We start from the raw sequence: 22,259 nt of genomic DNA on the forward strand, positions 1-22,259 counted from the left end.
ACTAAGAATAGCGTACAGGACATAATCCGAGAACAGCCACATTCCTTCCATCAACCTTCTTCACATGTTGGCTTGCCTCAATTTTGCTATCAAAATTGTTTGATATATGCCTATGATTGTACTTTCATTTGGCAAATGATCTGTCATCAAGACTATCCCTGGATCTCAGAAACAGCGATTAAGACCTTGCACTGCGGTGACCGAGTGATGATCTTCTTAAGGGTGTAAGGTCCAGGCGTTCCACTAAATTCACTCATAATTCCAGTGATTAATGTATGCCTTATTGCCTTGAGCCACATATAGATTAAACTCGCCTTGGTCCTCATTCTAAGTGTATAGAAGGTGTGGACCTGAATATGTCAACTGGTACATGAAGATTGCGGGACCCCATCTAGAAGACACCCTGGAACACCCAAATGTTATTGGATTAATATTGAAAACACATTCATCAGAGTTGTCATATTTTGTGGCTATCTCATCTTTTTTATTTGGCTCTTTATTCATTATCAATGCCATTGTACCAGTGCGTATATCATTAGTGGTGACGTCAGCAAGTCTTTTGGACCTTGAATGATCTTCAAGGACGCTCATTCCATTCTTGAACTCTAAGAACCATTTCGTTGCTGTTGAATACCAAGGACTTCATTACCATTTACAACAACTCTACATTGTTAAAGTATATTTGAGTTTTCACCACCGTCGGGAGAAATTTCCATGATGACCCTCTATTCACTTCTGGTTGTACCTGTGAATTCATGGAGGTAGTCTTCCTCTGAAGAGTGTCCTGCCCATATACAGTGAATCAAAAATGTAATATCGTTGCAGTAATGTTTTGAAGGAACAAGCTTTCAAATGAGACCAAATTCAGTACCGTGCGATAAAGTAGCATACCGAGTTCTACGAACTTTTTGACCGGCCCTCGTATGTAGGTGGGATAAAAAGCCGACGATCAATTGAAAATTTTGACCTAGATTAGGTCTTTTTTTTTTTTTTTTATCCATATTTTTCCATAGCACTATTTCTTTGGATTAAAAATATGATCATAGTGTTTTACCAATTTGGTGAATTATTGGAAATATGTGCCAAAACATGTGTTTTATGGTGTTTTTCGTATACTGTGACAATCAAGCCCCAAAACTTGTACAAAGACTAATATTCAAGTTTTGTATTCTAATTTTTTGGAAAACACATTTTTTAATCTTTTTCATAACCAATTTTCCAAAATTTTAACACTAAAACTCAATGTAATGATGCATAGAAATTACAACATTTATATGCCAAAAATGCTACAGCATCACGATTTTTACTGTCATTTTTAAAAAGCTATGACTGATGAGTGTTTCCTTTCAAAAACCGCAAACTACATTGATACCTCTGTTTTAGTTCTTTCCAATAACGTGTGTTAAAAAGGGGTAACGTAGCTCAGCGTTTTGGTGGAAAGTGCAATTTATTTTAGAATTACACAAAGACGTTTTAATCACTAAAAAATAATGTTGATAAACAATAATGATGGTGCGTTATCTGATTAAAAAAGAACAAAAAGGAAAGGAAACGCATTTATGCAAAGAAAATATTAAGGGTCAGATTTGACACTTGAGCAGTGGAAACACATTTTTAGCGATTTTTGAGCCTTTGCAAGGGTTAATTAGGCTGAAGAAAGCATTTAAAGTATGGAAAACTATATATGTCCGTGTAGATCTCGTTGAGTTCTACCAGAAAAACAACATATTTGATGCCCTAAATGCTCGACAAAGTTTTTGTGGACCAAAGAATGGGAAAAAGGCGATTGGCACCCGATTTTGTAGAATGAGCGATAAAGGGTTACCGTATAAAACGTTTTCATAACATTCAAAAACATTTTATGATTATTTAGGGAGTGTTCATAAATACTTTGGAGGGGGGCTGGGTAAAACGTGGGGGGGGGGGACAAAAAGTTGCACAAAGGGGGGGCAAAAGTTTTGATTACTTAAGGAGGGGGGGTCAAAAAGTTTTAAACAAGAAAATACCAAAAGAAGAAGAGCATACAATTTTACAACATTGTACCGATAAAGTCCTTTTTTTACCCCGATCATGGCCAAAAATAGTGTAAAACACATTTTTTTGCTGGCGCTCATTATCACACTATTAGAATGCATTAAAATTGAAATTAAACTTCATTAAGTCACCCCCCTGACCCGCTCACTCTTTTAAACAAGATAATTGATCAAGTTGGTTTGGGATGATACCAAAATGTCTGGGGGGGGGGGTGGCTGACGTTGATGGAACCGTTTATAACTCTTTACTGGTACATGAACTTATACACGAAATTGTTATAGAATAATGCGAGTTTGCTTGAAGCGTGCTCATTAAGGGTTCGGATAGCGACGTTTGTAGTATGTTTGTGAGACCTGAGAGCACATCAGACACACCAAATTGCATTCTGACTACACTCATAGAAATGACTTGTTCGCCTTGTTGGCGCAATTCAAAAGGAGTAATTTTGGACAACTCAAAAATAGTGTAAAAGTTGCCAAAACTAAATTCATTTTAGTTATCCGAACTTAAAAAATGCTGAAAAAGCTCAAAAAGTTCCGTCAACTAATCAACTTTGTTGGCATTACTTAAAAAGTTGATGTAAGTCGTTGCGTCAACTTTTTAAGTAATGCCAACTTCTGAATTCAAGTTCAGGAAACTAAAAAAAATAAACAAGGTTCAAAGAACCAATTAGTTGAGTTATTGTAACTCAACATGTAAGTTGATGTAACTCGTTCATATTAAGTTACTGGTACTTATTGTTTTAAGTTATTCCAATGTGGTACTTTGTTACTTAATTCACGTAATTGGATAATTTTCTGCACAATTAGCAGTATTCAAATATTTATTTTTGTAATCAGTGCAAAATTTTGTATACTATAGCACACCTCTAGAAAATTATGCTAACCTAGGCTAGTTTCATTTTCTGAGTTGTAACAACTCAATAAAGTAAGTTCAAATGAGTGCGACCAACATAATGATATCGAGTCAGCGTTACTCAAAATTGTACGCGTTGGCATTACTCGGAAAGTTGACGCAACGACTTACATCAACTTACTGAGTAATGCCAACGAACAATTTCTATGAGTGTACGAGACAATTTCCTTCTAATATTAAATAATTTTGATTTTTTTTAAAATTCGCGATATAATACAAATTTTATGGCAAATTATTAAAAGCTATTAAAAATTAACATTTTTTATATTTTTGAATATATTATTAAAACAAGTTAACTCGAAGTAAACTACGGAAGCATATTAGTGCCAAAAAAAAAAAAAAAAATTAGAAATATTATTGCGAATATTCGCAATAATTATTGCGAATATTCGCAATGTTATTGCGAATATTCGCAATGTTATTGCGAATATTCGCAATAATTATTGCGAATATTCGCAATGTTATTGCGAATATTCGCAATGTTATTGCGAATATTCGCAATGTTATTGCGAATATTCGCAATGTTATGCGAATATTCGCAATAATTATTGCGAATATTCGCAATGTTATTGCGAATATTCGCAATAACATTGCGAATATTCGCAATAATTATTGCGAATATTCGCAATAATTATTGCGAATATTCGCAATAATTATTGAGTATAAAACTATCGACAGTAGATAGCTGGTGCAAAGTGTGAACATACCACTATCTAGAGTAGATAGTGTGTGAGTAAAAACCTTTCTAAAGTAGATAGTAAAGTATGAATAAAACTATCAACAGTAGATATCAGGTTATAAGTATGACAGTAGGCCTATATATAGCAGATATCAGTGTGTGGGAATAAAAGTATCTTCAGTAGATAGTAGGTGTGATTATAAAACTATCTAGAGTAGATAGCAAAGTGTGAGTATAAAAGTATATTCAGAAGATAGCAGGGTATGAGTGTAAAACGAGCTAAAGTAGATCGCAGGGTGTGCGTATAAAAGAATCTTAAGTAGATGACTAGGTGTCTGTGTAAATATATCTACAGTAGACAGCAAAGCATGAGTATAAAAATATGTAGAGTAGATAGCAGGGTGTGAGTACAAAACGTTCTAAAGTAGATTTCAAAGGGTGAATAAAACTCCCTACAAGTAAAAATCGGGGTGTGAGTATTTATAGTAGATATTAGAGTTTGAGAATAAAAGTATCTTCAGTAGTTGGCTGTGAGTATAAAAGTATCTTCAGTAGATTAGAGGGCGTAATTATAAAACTATCTAGAGTAGATAGCAAAGTTTGAGTATAAATGTATCTTCAGTAGATAGCAGGGTATGAGTGTAAAACGAGCTAAAGTAGATGACAGGGTATGCGTATTAAAGAATCTGATGTAGATGACATATCTAGAGTAGATATCAGGGTATGAGAATAAAAGTATCTTCAGTAGATTGCAACATGCAAGTATAAAACTATCTTCAGTAGGTAATAAAGTGTGAGTATCAAACTATCTATAAAGTTATAGAACCGTGACGCCGAAGCATGAAACACCGATTGCATTAATAAGTAGGCCTACATAATCAAACTGGTGGTGTGATTATTGCGAATATTCGCAATAATTATTGCGAATATTCGCAATGTTATTGCGAATATTCGCAATGTTATTGCGAATATTCGCAATATTATTGCGAATATTCGCAATGTTATTGCGAATATTCGCAATGTTATTGCGAATATTCGCAATAATTATTGCGAATATTCGCAATATTATTGCGAATATTCGCAATGTTATTGCGAATATTCGCAATAATTATTGCGAATATTCGCAATGTTATTGCGAATATTCGCAATGTTATTGCGAATATTCGCAATAATTATTGCGAATATTCGCAATATTATTGCGAATATTCGCAATAATTATTGAGTATAAAACTATCGACAGTAGATAGCTGGTGCAAAGTGTGAACATACCACTATCTAGAGTAGATAGTGTGTGAGTAAAACCTTTCTAAAGTAGATAGCAAAGTATGAATAAAACTATCAACAGTAGATATCAGGTTATAAGTATGACAGTAGGCCTATATATAGCAGATATCAGTGTGTGGGAATAAAAGTATCTTCAGTAGATAGTAGGTGTGATTATAAAACTATCTAGAGTAGATAGCAAAGTGTGAGTATAAAAGTATATTCAGAAGATAGCAGGGTATGAGTGTAAAACGAGCTAGAGTAGATGGCAGGGTGTGCGTATAAAAGAATCTTAAGTAGATGACAAGGTGTCTGTGTAAATATATCTACAGTAGACAGCAAAGCATGAGTATAAAAATAAGTAGAGTAGATAGCAGGGTGTGAGTACAAAACGTTCTAAAGTAGATTTCAAAGGGTGAATAAAACTCCCAACAAGTAAAAATCGGGGTGTGAGTATTTATAGTAGATATTAGAGTTTGAGAATAAAAGTATCTTCAGTAGTTGGTTGTGAGTATAAAAGTATCTTCAGTAGATTAGAGGGCGTAATTATAAAACTATCTAGAGTAGATAGCAAAGTTTGAGTATAAATGTATCTTCAGTAGATAGCAGGGTATGAGTGTAAAACGAGCTAAAGTAGATGACAGGGTATGCGTATTAAAGAATCTGATGTAGATGACATATCTAGAGTAGATATCAGGGTATGAGAATAAAAGTATCTTCAGTAGATTGCAACATGCAAGTATAAAACTATCTTCAGTAGGTAATAAAGTGTGAGTATCAAACTATCTATAAAGTTATAGAACCGTGACGCCGAAGCATGAAACACCGATTGCATTAATAAGTAGGCCTACATAATCAAACTGGTGGTGTGATTATTGCGAATATTCGTAATTATTGCGAATATTCGCAATATTATTGCGAATATTCGCAATATTATTGCGAATATTCGCAATAATTATTGCGAATATTCGCAATGTTATTGCGAATATTCGCAATGTTATTGCGAATATTCGCAATGTTATTGCGAATATTCGCAATAATTATTGCGAATATTCGCAATGTTATTGCGAATATTCGCAATGTTATTGCGAATATTCGCAATGTTATTGCGAATATTCGCAATAATTATTGAGAATATTCGCAATATTATTGCGAATATTCGCAATAATTATTGCGAATATTCGCAATAATTATTGCGAATATTCGCAATAATTATTGAGTATAAAACTATCGACAGTAGATAGCTGGTGCAAAGTGTGAACATACCACTATCTAGAGTAGATAGTGTGTGAGTAAAACCTTTCTAAAGTAGATAGCAAAGTATGAATAAAACTATCAACAGTAGATATCAGGTTATAAGTATGACAGTAGGCCTATATATAGCAGATATCAGTGTGTGGGAATAAAAGTATCTTCAGTAGATAGTAGGTGTGATTATAAAACTATCTAGAGTAGATAGCAAAGTGTGAGTATAAAAGTATATTCAGAAGATAGCAGGGTATGAGTGTAAAACGAGCTAGAGTAGATGGCAGGGTGTGCGTATAAAAGAATCTTAAGTAGATGACAAGGTGTCTGTGTAAATATATCTACAGTAGACAGCAAAGCATGAGTATAAAAATAAGTAGAGTAGATAGCAGGGTGTGAGTACAAAACGTTCTAAAGTAGATTTCAAAGGGTGAATAAAACTCCCAACAAGTAAAAATCGGGGTGTGAGTATTTATAGTAGATATTAGAGTTTGAGAATAAAAGTATCTTCAGTAGTTGGTTGTGAGTATAAAAGTATCTTCAGTAGATTAGAGGGCGTAATTATAAAACTATCTAGAGTAGATAGCAAAGTTTGAGTATAAATGTATCTTCAGTAGATAGCAGGGTATGAGTGTAAAACGAGCTAAAGTAGATGACAGGGTATGCGTATTAAAGAATCTGATGTAGATGACATATCTAGAGTAGATATCAGGGTATGAGAATAAAAGTATCTTCAGTAGATTGCAACATGCAAGTATAAAACTATCTTCAGTAGGTAATAAAGTGTGAGTATCAAACTATCTATAAAGTTATAGAACCGTGACGCCGAAGCATGAAACACCGATTGCATTAATAAGTAGGCCTACATAATCAAACTGGTGGTGTGATTATTGCGAATATTCGCAATATTATTGCGAATATTCGCAATAATTATTGCGAATATTCGCAATGTTATTGCGAATATTCGCAATAATTATTGAGTATAAAACTATCGACAGTAGATAGCTGGTGCAAAGTGTGAACATACCACTATCTAGAGTAGATCGTGTGTGAGTAAAAACCTCTCTAAAGTAGATAGCAAAGTATGAATAAAACTATCAACAGTAGATATCAGGTTATAAGTATGACAGTAGGCCTATATATAGCAGATATCAGTGTGTGGGAATAAAAGTATCTTCAGTAGATAGTAGGTGTGATTATAAAACTATCTAGAGTAGATAGCAAAGTGTGAGTATAAAAGTATATTCAGAAGATAGCAGGGTATGAGAGTAAAACGAGCTAAAGTAGATGGCAGGGTGTGCGTATAAAAGAATCTTAAGTAGATGACAAGGTGTCTGTGTAAATATATCTACAGTAGACAGCAAAGCATGAGTATAAAAATATGTAGAGTAGATAGCAGGGTGTGAGTACAAAACGTTCTAAAGTAGATTTCAAAGGGTGAATAAAACTCCCAACAAGTAAAAATCGGGGTGTGAGTATTTATAGTAGATATTAGAGTTTGAGAATAAAAGTATCTTCAGTAGTTGGTTGTGAGTATAAAAGTATCTTCAGTAGATTAGAGGGCGTAATTATAAAACTATCTAGAGTAGATAGCAAAGTTTGAGTATAAATGTATCTTCAGTAGATAGCAGGGTATGAGTGTAAAACGAGCTAAAGTAGATGACAGGGTATGCGTATTAAAGAATCTGATGTAGATGACATATCTAGAGTAGATATCAGGGTATGAGAATAAAAGTATCTTCAGTAGATTGCAACATGCAAGTATAAAACTATCTTCAGTAGGTAATAAAGTGTGAGTATCAAACTATCTATAAAGTTATAGAACCGTGACGCCGAAGAAGCATGAAACACCGATTGCATTAATAAGTAGGCCTACATAATCAAACTGGTGGTGTGATTATTGCGAATATTCGCAATAATTATTGCGAATATTCGCAATAATTATTGCGAATATTCGCAATATTATTGCGAATATTCGCAATATTATTGCGAATATTCGCAATAATTATTGCGAATATTCGCAATGTTATTGCGAATATTCGCAATGTTATTGCGAATATTCGCAATGTTATTGCGAATATTCGCAATAATATTGCGAATATTCGCAATGTTATTGCGAATATTCGCAATGTTATTGCGAATATTCGCAATGTTATTGCGAATATTCGCAATAATTATTGAGAATATTCGCAATATTATTGCGAATATTCGCAATAATTATTGCGAATATTCGCAATAATTATTGCGAATATTCGCAATAATTATTGAGTATAAAACTATCGACAGTAGATAGCTGGTGCAAAGTGTGAACATACCACTATCTAGAGTAGATAGTGTGTGAGTAAAAACCTTTCTAAAGTAGATAGCAAAGTATGAATAAAACTATCAACAGTAGATATCAGGTTATAAGTATGACAGTAGGCCTATATATAGCAGATATCAGTGTGTGGGAATAAAAGTATCTTCAGTAGATAGTAGGTGTGATTATAAAACTATCTAGAGTAGATAGCAAAGTGTGAGTATAAAAGTATATTCAGAAGATAGCAGGGTATGAGAGTAAAACGAGCTAAAGTAGATGGCAGGGTGTGCGTATAAAAGAATCTTAAGTAGATGACAAGGTGTCTGTGTAAATATATCTACAGTAGACAGCAAAGCATGAGTATAAAAATATGTAGAGTAGATAGCAGGGTGTGAGTACAAAACGTTCTAAAGTAGATTTCAAAGGGTGAATAAAACTCCCAACAAGTAAAAATCGGGGTGTGAGTATTTATAGTAGATATTAGAGTTTGAGAATAAAAGTATCTTCAGTAGTTGGTTGTGAGTATAAAAGTATCTTCAGTAGATTAGAGGGCGTAATTATAAAACTATCTAGAGTAGATAGCAAAGTTTGAGTATAAATGTATCTTCAGTAGATAGCAGGGTATGAGTGTAAAACGAGCTAAAGTAGATGACAGGGTATGCGTATTAAAGAATCTGATGTAGATGACATATCTAGAGTAGATATCAGGGTATGAGAATAAAAGTATCTTCAGTAGATTGCAACATGCAAGTATAAAACTATCTTCAGTAGGTAATAAAGTGTGAGTATCAAACTATCTATAAAGTTATAGAACCGTGACGCCGAAGCATGAAACACCGATTGCATTAATAAGTAGGCCTACATAATCAAACTGGTGGTGTGATTATTGCGAATATTCGCAATAATTATTGCGAATATTCGCAATATTATTGCGAATATTCGCAATGTTATTGCGAATATTCGCAATATTATTGCGAATATTCGCAATAATTATTGCGAATATTCGCAATGTTATTGCGAATATTCGCAATGTTATTGCGAATATTCGCAATGTTATTGCGAATATTCGCAATAATTATTGCGAATATTCGCAATGTTATTGCGAATATTCGCAATAATTATTGCGAGTCTTCGCACTAACATTGCCGAGATTCGCAATAATTATTGAGAATATTCGCAATATTATTGCGAATATTCGCAATAATTATTGCGAATATTCGCAATAATTATTGCGAATATTCGCAATAATTATTGAGTATAAAACTATCGACAGTAGATAGCTGGTGCAAAGTGTGAACATACCACTATCTAGAGTAGATAGTGTGTGAGTAAAAACCTTTCTAAAGTAGATAGCAAAGTATGAATAAAACTATCAACAGTAGATATCAGGTTATAAGTATGACAGTAGGCCTATATATAGCAGATATCAGTGTGTGGGAATAAAAGTATCTTCAGTAGATAGTAGGTGTGATTATAAAACTATCTAGAGTAGATAGCAAAGTGTGAGTATAAAAGTATATTCAGAAGATAGCAGGGTATGAGTGTAAAACGAGCTAGAGTAGATGGCAGGGTGTGCGTATAAAAGAATCTTAAGTAGATGACAAGGTGTCTGTGTAAATATATCTACAGTAGACAGCAAAGCATGAGTATAAAAATAAGTAGAGTAGATAGCAGGGTGTGAGTACAAAACGTTCTAAAGTAGATTTCAAAGGGTGAATAAAACTCCCAACAAGTAAAAATCGGGGTGTGAGTATTTATAGTAGATATTAGAGTTTGAGAATAAAAGTATCTTCAGTAGTTGGCTGTGAGTATAAAAGTATCTTCAGTATATTAGAGGGCGTAATTATAAAACTATCTAGAGTAGATAGCAAAGTTTGAGTATAAATGTATCTTCAGTAGATAGCAGGGTATGAGTGTAAAACGAGCTAAAGTAGATGACAGGGTATGCGTATTAAAGAATCTGATGTAGATGACATATCTAGAGTAGATATCAGGGTTTGAGAATAAAAGTATCTTCAGTAGATTGCAACATGCAAGTATAAAACTATCTTCAGTAGGTAATAAAGTGTGAGTATCAAACTATCTATAAAGTTATAGAACCGTGACGCCGAAGCATGAAACACCGATTGCATTAATAAGTAGGCCTACATAATCAAACTGGTGGTGTGATTATTGCGAATATTCGCAATAATTATTGCGAATATTCGCAATGTTATTGCGAATAATATTCGCAATGTTATTTCGAATATTCGCAATAATTATTATTGCGAATATTCGCAATAATTATTGAGTATAAAACTATCGACAGTAGATAGCTGGTGCAAAAGTGTGAACATAAAACTATATACAGTAGATAGTGTGTGAGTAAAACCTTTCTAAAGTAGATAGCAAAGTGTGAATAAAACTATCAACAGTAGATATCAGGTTATGAGTATGATAGTAGGCCTATATATAGCAGATATCAGTGTGTGGGAATAAAAGTATCTTCAGTAGATATGAGGGTGCGATTATAAAATGATCTAGAGTAGATAGCAAAGTGTGAGTATAAAAGTATATTCAGAAGATAGCAGGGTATGAGTGTAAAACGAGCTTAAGTAGATGCATGGCAGGGTGTGCGTATATAAAAGAATCTTAAGTAGATGACAAGGTGTTAGTGTAAATATATCTACAGTAGACAGCAAAGCGTGCGTATAAAAATATGTAGAGTAGATAGCAGGGTATGAGTACAAAACGTTCTAAAGTAGATTTCAAAGGGCGAATAAAAACTACCAACAAGTAAAAATCGGGGTGTGAGTATTTATAGTAGATATTAGAGTTTGAAAATAAAAGTATCTTCAGTAGATAGCAGGCTGTGAGTATAAGCGAAGTTTGAATAAAACTATCAACCGTATGAAAGTATCTATAGTAGGCCTAGATATCAGAGTGTGAGATTAAATTAGGCTATCTTCAGTAGATATCAGTGTATGATAATACAATTATCTACAGTAGATAGCAAAGTGTGAGTATAAACTATCTCCAGTAGATAGCAGGCTTGTGAGAGTAAAACTTCCAAAGTAGATAGTAAAGAGTGAATAAAGACTATCAACAGCAGATATCAGGGTGTGAGTATGAAAACCATTTTCAGTAGATACCAGGGTGTAACTACAAAAATGTCTTCAGTAGATAGCAAAGTGAGAGTATAAAATTATAGATAGTGTGGTCTGAGTAAATCAGATAGCAGGATGTTAATAAAAAATAATCTACAGTAGATATCAGGGTGAAGTATAAAAAGTAATAACTATAAATTTATCTACATCAGATAGCAGGATGTGAAAGACAAAAAGAAAGATAACGAGAAAGCACTGTTGTGTTTAGGCAAACACGAATATAATATCCGTTATCTCCCCCCCCCCTTGCCCTGCCTTCAAACAAAAACTTGATTACCACGATGTGGAAGCCCTTGTTATAAGCTTTCATTTCTTATATCTCAAGGTCATAGCACCTCAAATAAAAAAGCGCCCAATTGGACGCCAAGAAAGAAAAGCAAAATGCGTACACATTCCCCTTTTAAGGGAATTTTATATAAGTTTTATATCAAGACGTACGTTCTAAGCCCTTATCTTTGCTAATATAGATAGCTACCAGTACTACACTGTGTCAATAAGTCTAACGTATTTGCTCTTGACGTACGTTCCAATCCGTTATCATTGCAAATAAAGGTAGCTACCAAAATGCCATCTTTTGCACTGCACTGTGTTAATAGGTCAGACGTATTTGCTATTGACGTACGTTCCAATCCGTTATCATTGCAAATACAGGTAGCTACCAAAATACCATCTTTTGCACTACACTGCGCCCGACACTGCGTTCATAGGTCGAACGTATTTACTAATGACGTACGTTCCAATCCGTTATCATTGCACATACAGGTAGCTAGCCAAATGCCACCTTTTGCACTACACTGTGTAAATAGGTCGAACGTTTTTGCCTTTTAAAGCCTGTGAACTTTGACCTCTGGGGTTGCGTCTACCATAGGATACATCTGGGGCCATGGGGCAACATTTTACCCAGTATGAACCCTGAGGGCGCTGTAGTTCTTGAGCTAGAGCTGTTTGAAATTTTACCCATATTGGTCCCTGTAGCCCATGACCTTTAACCTCTGGGGTCGGGGCTACCCCAGGAAATTCTAGGGTCATGGGTCATCATTATACCACGTATGGACCCCAAGCCTACTTTAGATCTTGAGAAAAGCTATTGAAATATTTGCAAAATCATTGCGAATATTCGCAAAGTTATTGCGAATATTCGCAATAACATTGCGAATATTCGCAATAATTATTGCGAATATTCGCAATAATTATTGCGAATATTCGCAATAATGTATGGGTGGCCGATAGTAACAAAACACGCCTAAAATTATACGCCTAACCATGTACGTCCAAGATTGCATCTTGGACGTCCAAGAATTTCGCGGCAGACATAAATCGACGAATCACGGGGTCAGAAATCTACTGTAGATAGTTTTATACTCACACTTTGCTATCTACTGTAGATTCTTTTATACTCACACCATGCAATCTACTGTAGCTCCCTTTATACTCACACCCCGCTGTCTATAATGTTATACTCACACTTTCCGATCTACTGAAGTTACTTTTGTAGTAACACTCTGGTATCTACACCTGATATCTACAGTAGATAGTTTTTATTCGCATCCTGCTATCTATTGTAGATAGTTTTATACTCACTTAAGCAGAGATTGAATAAAAACTTCATCAGTAGATATCAGGGTGTGAGTATGATAGTATCTATAGTTCTATAGTAGATATCAGAGTGCGAGAATAAAAGTATCTTCAGTTGAAAGCAGGGCGTAATTATAAAACTATCTACAGTAGATCAAAAGTGTGAGTATCAAACTATTTGCTATTGACGTACGTTCAAATCCGTTATCATTGCAAATACAGGTAGCTACCAAAATGCCATCTTTTGCACTACACTGCGTTAATAGGTTCAACGTATTTGTTATTGACGTACGTTCAAATCCGTTATCATTGCAAATAAGGGTAGCTACCAAAATGCCATCTTTTGCACTACACTGCGTTAATAGGTTGAACGTGTTTACTATTGGCGTACGTTCCAATCCGTTATCATTGCAAATACAGGTACTACCCAATTGCCATCTTTTGCACTACACTGTGTAAATAGGTCGAACGTTTTTTGCTTTTAAAGCCTGTGAACTTTTACCTCTGGGGTTGCGGCTACCATAGGATACATCTAGGGCCATGGGCCAATATTTTATCAAGTATGAACCCTGATGAAAAAGGAGAAAGAAAATTACGCATATCACCTATATTGGTGTCACATTTAAGTAGGGTGGTGTGTAATCAGGCAATAATAGGAGAGAGAGAGCACTATTAGGCCTACAGGGTGGCACATACAAGGAGGGCGGCTTATGGGGCGACATACAAGGGTGCACTGACTCCAGAGCGACTCAGTTCTTCAAAACTTACCCTTTCTGCAAGTTGAAGGTCAGATGAAGACATCCATTGTAGAAATTATATATGAGTCCAGCATTTTTCCCAGAAAATGCCGACTAGATCACCCTATAGCCCATGCAGCCTACGCCACCTTACGAATAGCTTGGTGTTTCTGAAATGTAACACATTTTGAAAGTTTAGTCAAGGCCTAAATGAGGATTAAATATGAATCAGGGCCTAATAGTTGGGTTTTAAGCCTTTTCTAATGTATTTAATTTAGTCGTTTTGGCACGATTCCTCGTTTGAAACACTGATTTTTCCTCCCAGGGTGTAGGAGACTTGTATTTACATGGTGTGCACTCACAAGAAGAGCGGTACAAGGAGGCTGGCTTGTGAAAAAACGCGTGTCAGTCACCCATAAAGGGCGGCAGCACATGGTAAACTTATAACCAAGAGAAAAGAGGGGATGGAAAAGTACAACAAGCGTTATAACTATACCGTAATATGCCTACAGGGTGACCTATAACAAGGAGGGCGGCTTGTGACGGGCGGCACATACTAGGAAGGAAAAGATAGATCACACGTTTTAACTATGGGCCTGCACTACAAGGAGGGTGGCTTGTGGGGAAGAACACAGAAGTATGGGGGCTTTTGGGGCACATACATGTACAAGGAAGGCGGCTTGTAACAAGGAAAAAAGTAAGAGGTGAAGAGAAAAAGCTTATCAGCCACCTATTTATAGGGCCGCACATGTTGGCTTGTAACCAAGAGAAAGGGGCGGTGGAAAAATACAACAGGCGTTATAAATATAGGTGAAAGCTGGTGAAGAAGGGCGGCCTGTGAGGCGGCACATACAAGGAGGGCGACTTGTAACCAGGACAAAAGTAGAGGGAGGAGGAGAGAAAACGCTTGTCAGTCGCATATCAATGGCGGCACGTTGTTTTTTAACCAGGAGAAAAGAGGGAGTGGAAAACGGTATATCACGCTGTGTTACTGTAATGGGCCTACGTCGTGAAACATAGAAGGAGGGTGGCTTGTGGGCGGCACTACATAAAAGGCCCTAAGGTGGCTTATGGGGCGGCACATACAAGGAAGATGGCTTATAACCAGGAATAAAGCAGATCATGAAGGAGAGAAACCACATATTATATATGATGGCTTTCAACTACAGCGCAGGGTACCGACGGGCGGAGTGCGAGCATCGGCAAACATTGCAAACAGTGTGGTTAACCGTGCAGGTGCATCTCATCGGAGGCCTATTTTCCCCAATTTCAATACGGCACACGTACAGAAGCCATACAGTAGACGTATATTATCATAGTAGTTTCAAAGGTCAGGGTAGGTAGGCCTATATGGGTAACGGGTGTTGGGTAATTAGAGATAGTCCTGTCACGAGAACCACCCAACCCGAGAACCGCGAAATCTGGTTGTAGATAATTTTATACTCACAACCGTATATCTACTGTTAATAGTTTTATTCACACTTTACTATCTACTTTAGAAGTTTGATACTCACATTCTGCTATCTACTGCAGATAGTTTTATAATCGCATCCTGCTTTCTACTGAAGATACTTTTATTTTCGCACTCTGATATCTACTATAGAACTATAGATACTTTCATACTCACACCCTGATATCTACTGATGAAGTTTTTATTCACACTTTAATCTCTACTTAAGTGAGTATAAAACTATCTACAATAGATAGCAGGATGCGAATAAAAAACTATCTACTGTAGATATCAGGTGTGAGTATAAAAACAATTTTCAGTAGATACCAGGGTGTTACTTCAAACGTAACTTCAGTAGATAGGAAAGTGTGAGTATAACAATTAACATTATAGATAGCGGGGTGTGAGTATAAAAGGAGCTACAGTAGATTGCATGGTGGGAGTATAAAAGAATCTACAGTAGATAGCAAAGTGTGAGTATAAAACTATCTACAGTAGATTTCTGACACTGTGATTCGTCGATTTATGTCTGCCGCGAAATTTTGGACGTCCAAGATTGCATCTTGATCAGGCGTATAATTTTAGACGTGTTTTGTTGCTATCGGCCACCCATACATTATTGCGAATATTCGCAATAATTATTGCGAATATTCGCAATAATTATTGCGAATATTCGCAATGTTATTGCGAATATTCGCAATGTTATTATGCGAATATTCGCAATAATTATTGCGAATATTCGCAATGTTATTGCGAATATTCGCAATAACTTTGCACAATATCTAAAGTAGGCTCGGGGCCCATACTTGGTATAATGATGGCCCATGACCCCTAGAAATTTCCTGGGGTAGCCCCGACGGCAGAGGTCAAAGGTCATGGGCTACAGGGACCAATATGTGTAAAATTTCAAACAGCTCTAGCTCAAGAACCACAGCGCCCTCAGGGTTCATACTTGGTAAAATGTTGGCCCATGGCCCCAGATGTATCCTATGGTAGCTGCAACCCCAGAGGTCAAAGTTCAAAGGCTTTAAAAGGCAAAAAACGTTCGACCTATTTACACAGTGTAGTGCATTTGCAATGATAACGGATTGGAACGTACGTCAATAGCAAATACGAGTCGTACGTTGAACCTATTAACGCACTGTAGTGTAAAAGATGGCATTTTGGTAGCTACCTGTATTTGCAATGATGACGGATTTGAACGTACGTCAATAGCAAAGACGTTCGACCTATTAACACAGTATAGTGCAAAAGACGGCATTTTGCGTGAGTATAAAAGGAGCTACAGTAGATTGCATGGTGTGAGTATAAAAGAATCTACAGTAGATAGCAAAGTGTGAGCATAAAACTATCTACAGTAGATTTCCGACCCTGTCGCACTTTAATCTCTACTTAAGTGAGTATAAATTACAATAGATAGCAGGATGCGAATAAAAACTATCTACTGTAGATATCAGGTGTGAGTATAAAACAATTTTCAGTAGATACCAGGGTGTTACTTCAAAAGTAACTTCAGTAGATAGGAAAGTGTGAGTATAACAATTAACATTATAGATAGCGGGGTGTGAGTATAAAAGGAGCTACAGTAGATTGCATGGTGGGAGTATAAAAGAATCTACAGTAGATAGCAAAGTGTGAGTATAAAACTATCTACAGTAGATTTCTGACACTGTGATTCGTCGATTTATGTCTGCCGCGAAATTTTTGGACGTCCAAGATTGCATCTTGATCAGGCGTATAATTTTAGACGTGTTTTGTTGCTATCGGCCACCCATACATTATTGCGAATATTCGCAATAATTATTGCGAATATTCGCAATAATTATTGCGAATATTCGCAATGTAATATTGCGAATATTCGCAATGTTATTGCGAATATTCGCAATAACTTTGCACAATATCTAAAGTAGGCTCAGGGCCCATACTTGGTATAATGATGGCCCATGACCCTAGAAATTTCCTGGGGTAGCCCCGACGGCAGAGGTCAAAGGTCATGGGCTACAGGGACCAATATGTAAAATTTCAAACAGCTCTAGCTCAAGAACCACAGCGCCCTCAGGGTTCATACTTGGTAAAATGTTGGCCCATGGCCCCAGATGTATCCTATGGTAGCTGCAACCCCAGAGGTCAAAGTTCAAAGGCTTTAAAAGGCAAAAAACGTTCGACCTATTTACACAGTGTAGTGCAAAAGGTGGCATTTGGCTAGCTACCTGTATTTGCAATGATAACGGATTGGAACGTACGTCAATAGCAAATACGAGGCGTACGTTGAACCTATTAACGCACTGTAGTGTAAAAGATGGCATTTTGGTAGCTACCTGTATTTGCAATGATGACGGATTTGAACGTACGTCAATAGCAAAGACGTTCGACCTATTAACACAGTATAGTGCAAAAGACGGCATTTTGCGTGAGTATAAAAGGAGCTACAGTAGATTGCATGGTGTGAGTATAAAAGAATCTACAGTAGATAGCAAAGTGTGAGCATAAAACTATCTACAGTAGATTTCCGACCCTGTCGCACTTTAATCTCTACTTAAGTGAGTATAAATTACAATAGATAGCAGGATGCGAATAAAAACTATCTACTGTAGATATCAGGTTTGAGTATAAAAACAATTTTCAGTAGATACCAGGGTGTTACTTCAAAAGTAACTTCAGTAGATAGGAAAGTGTGAGTATAACAATTAACATTATAGATAGCGGGGTGTGAGTATAAAAGGAGCTACAGTAGATTGCATGGTGGGAGTATAAAAGAATCTACAGTAGATAGCAAAGTGTGAGTATAAAACTATCTACAGTAGATTTCTGACACTGTGATTCGTCGATTTATGTCTGCCGCGAAATTTTGGACGTCCAAGATTGCATCTTGATCAGGCGTATAATTTTAGACGTGTTTTGTTGCTATCGGCCACCCATACATTATTGCGAATATTCGCAATAATTATTGCGAATATTCGCAATAATTATTGCGAATATTCGCAATGTTATTGCGAATATTCGCAATGTTATTGCGAATATTCGCAATAATTATTGCGAATATTCGCAATAACTTTGCACAATATCTAAAGTAGGCACGGGGCCCATACTTGGTATAATGATGGCCCATGACCCCTAGAAATTTCCTGGGGTAGCCCCGACGGCAGAGGTCAAAGGTCATGGGCTACAGGGACCAATATGTGTAAAATTTGAAACAGCTCTAGCTCAAGAACCACAGCGCCCTCAGGGTTCATACTTGGTAAAATGTTGGCCCATGGCCCCAGATGTATCCTATGGTAGCTGCAACCCCAGAGGTCAAAGTTCACAGGCTTTAAAAGGCAAAAACGTTCGACCTATTTACACAGTGTAGTGCAAAAGGTGGCATTTGGCTAGCTACCTGTATTTGCAATGATAACGGATTGGAACGTACGTCAATATCAAATACGAGTCGTACGTTGAACCTATTAACGCATTGTAGTGTAAAAGATGGCATTTTGGTAGCTACCTGTATTTGCAATGATGACGGATTTTAACGTACGTCAATAGCAAAGACGTTCGACCTATTAACGCAGTATAGTGCAAAAGATGGCATTTTGCGTGAGTATAAAAGGAGCTACAGTAGATTGCATGGTGTGAGTATAAAAGAATCTACAGTAGATAGCAAAGTGTGAGTATAAAACTATCTACAGTAGATTTCCGACCCTGTCGCACTTTAATCTCTACTTAAGTGAGTATAAAATTACAATAGATAGCAGGATGCGAATAAAACTATCTACTATAGATATCAGGTGTGAGTATAAAAACAATTTTCAGTAGATACCAGAGTGTTACTACAAAAGTAACTTCAGTAGATCGGAAAGTGTGAGTATAACAATTAACATTATAGATAGCGGGGTGTGAGTATAAAAGGAGCTACAGTAGATTGCATGGTGGGAGTATAAAAGAATTTACAGTAGATAGCAAAGTGTGAGTATAAAACTATCTACAGTAGATTTCTGACACTGTGATTCGTCGATTTATGTCTGCCGCGAAATTTTTGGACGTCCAAGATTGCATCTTGATCAGGCGTATAATTTAGACGTGTTTTGTTGCTATCGGCCACCCATACATTATTGCGAATATTCGCAATAATTATTGCGAATATTCGCAATAATTATTGCGAATATTCGCAATGTTATTGCGAATATTCGCAATGTTATTGCGAATATTCGCAATAACTTTGCACAATATCTAAAGTAGGCTCGGGGCCCATACTTGGAATAATGATGGCCCATGACCCCTATAAATTTTTTGGGGTAGCCCCGACGCCAGAGGTCAAAGGTCATGGGCTACAGGGACCAATATGTGTAAAATTTCAAACAGCTCTAGCTCAAGAACTACAGCGCCCTCAGGGTTCATACTTGGTACAATGATGGCCCATGGCCCCAGATGTATCCTATGGTAGCTGCAACCCCAAAGGTCAAAGTTCAAAGGCTTTAAAAGGCAAAATAGGTACGACCTATTAACACAGTGTAACGCAATAGGTAGCATTTCGTTAGCTACATGGGTTTACAATGATAACGGCCTGAATCGTACGTCAAGGAAATTGATCCTTGACAAAAACTCCCTTAAAAGGGAATGTGTAGGCATTTTGATATTGGTGCCTTGGACCACCTCAAAAGGTTGTCATTGTGGGACATGGGGTGTGGTTGGTTAATGGGTGTTAGGAGGGTAAAGGGTTGTCAAGGTTTGTAAGGGGGTGAGCAAGGGGTGGTCACCAGTTTTTAGATTTGGCGCCCAATTGGGCACTTTTTAAAATTTTAAGTGCTATGAGGATGATACTTATATCAATTAAAGCTTATAAAAAGGGCTTCAACATGATGGTTACCAACTTTTGGTTTTGGCGCCCAATTGGGCGCTTTTAAAATTTTTAGGTGCTATGAGGATGATACTTATATCAATTAAAGTTTATAACAAGGGCTTCCAAATGGTGGTCACCAATTGTTAGATTTGGTGCCCAATTGGGCGCTTTTTATTTTAGGTGCTATGAGGATGATACTTATATCAATTAAAGTTTATAACAGGGGCTTCCACATGGTGGTCACCAACTGTTGGATTTAACGCCCAATTGGGCGCCTTTTTATTTTAGGTGCTATGAGGATGATTCTTATATCGATTAAAGTTTATAACAAGGGCTTTCACATGGTGGTCACTAACTGTTGGATTTTGCGCCCAATTGGGCGCTTTTTTATTTTAGGTGCTATGAGGATGATACTTATATCAATTAAAGTTTATAACAAGGGCTTCCACATGGTGGTCACCAACTGTTGGATTTAACGCCCAATTGGGCGCTTTTTTTATTTTAGGTGCTATGAGGATGATACTTATATCGATTAAAGTTTATAACAAGGGCTTTCACATGGTGGTCACTAACTGTTGGATTTTGCGCCCAATTTGGCGCTTTTTATTTTAGGTGCTATGAGGATGATACTTATATCAATTAAAGTTTATAACAAGGGCTTCCACATGGTGGTCACCAACTGTCGGATTTGACGCCCAATTGGGCGCTTTTTTATTTTAGGTGCTATGAGGATGATACTTATATCGATTAAAGTTTATAACAAGGGCTTCCACATGGTGGTCACCAACTGTTGGATTTGACGCCCAATTGGGTGCTTTTTAATTTTAGGTGCTATGAGGATGATACTTATATCAATTAAAGTTAATAACAAGGGCTTTCACATGATGGTTACCAATTTTTGGAATTGGCGCCCAATTTGGCGTTTTTTTTTATTCTAAGAGCTATGAGGATGATTCTGATATCAATTAAAGCTTTTAACAAGGGCTTTTACATGATGGTCACCAAGTTTTCGTTTGTGAGCATAGGGGGCCACGGGCATATATATTCGTGTTTGATAAAACACAGCTGTGACATCTAGTTGCTTTTCTTTCCTGGACAACATCCCGGACAACATCAACGGGTTGCCATGGTGGGTCAAGGGGTGTGGTTGCTGTAAGGGTGTTAGGGTGGGTTAAGGGTTGTCACGGTGGGCAAGAGATGACATGATGGTCACTAATTTGTGACATAATCAAGGTGAATGAGTCGGATGTCGTTAATATTGTTTTTGAGATATTGGCAAAAACAGTGTTCCAATTCATTTGTTTTATATTTTTCAGCCATTGGTAAATTGTTCATAACTCAGTAACCAGATGTCTGATTTTGATGGGGTTTGCACCAAAATGTAGCATTCATAAACTGCCAGAAAATGCTGTAAAATAAAACTTCTAATTGAAAATTGCCGACATGTGACTCATTCACCTTGATCATATCACATTTTTTGATTTGGCTCCCAATGGGGCGCTCTTTTATTGTAGTTGCTGTGAGGATGATACTTATATCAATAAAAGCTTATAACAAGGGATCTCACATGGTGGTCACCAACTTTTGGATTTGGCGCCCAATTATTTGGCGCTTTTTGTTCACGGAGTGAACATTTTCCCCACTTGAACCCATATCTCATATGCACAGTTTATCCCTTATATACACTGTGTGTTAAGTAGCTATTGTAGCCCAACAACCCTGTGGTTAAGAGGCTAGGAAATAATTCCTAATGTCTCATACCCAGGTTTGTATCCGGCTTTATCTAATCCTGCCCCACATGATAAGGACTTTTTAGCACATCTTATCTTGTATTGAGACAATGGCAGCCAAGACTATTTTTTTGCTTTTTCTAAGCATGTTCACTATTGGATTGAGCCATCACATGATTATAATAGGCTTTACTGATTGGTGGGTAAGGTCAATGCTATTGTTTATTTTGTGATAAGGCTGAGCATATTACTGCATGAAAAAATACACTACTATTTTGATACAGGCGATTTACTCAATTCCTTCCAACTGACAAAATCTAGTTCCTGTTATCTACCCAGTGGTGTTAGCTTATCATAATTGGATCCC

The sequence above is a fragment of the Amphiura filiformis genome, chromosome 12 (assembly GCF_039555335.1).
Source record: "Amphiura filiformis chromosome 12, Afil_fr2py, whole genome shotgun sequence".
Classification (NCBI taxonomy): domain Eukaryota; kingdom Metazoa; phylum Echinodermata; class Ophiuroidea; order Amphilepidida; family Amphiuridae; genus Amphiura; species Amphiura filiformis.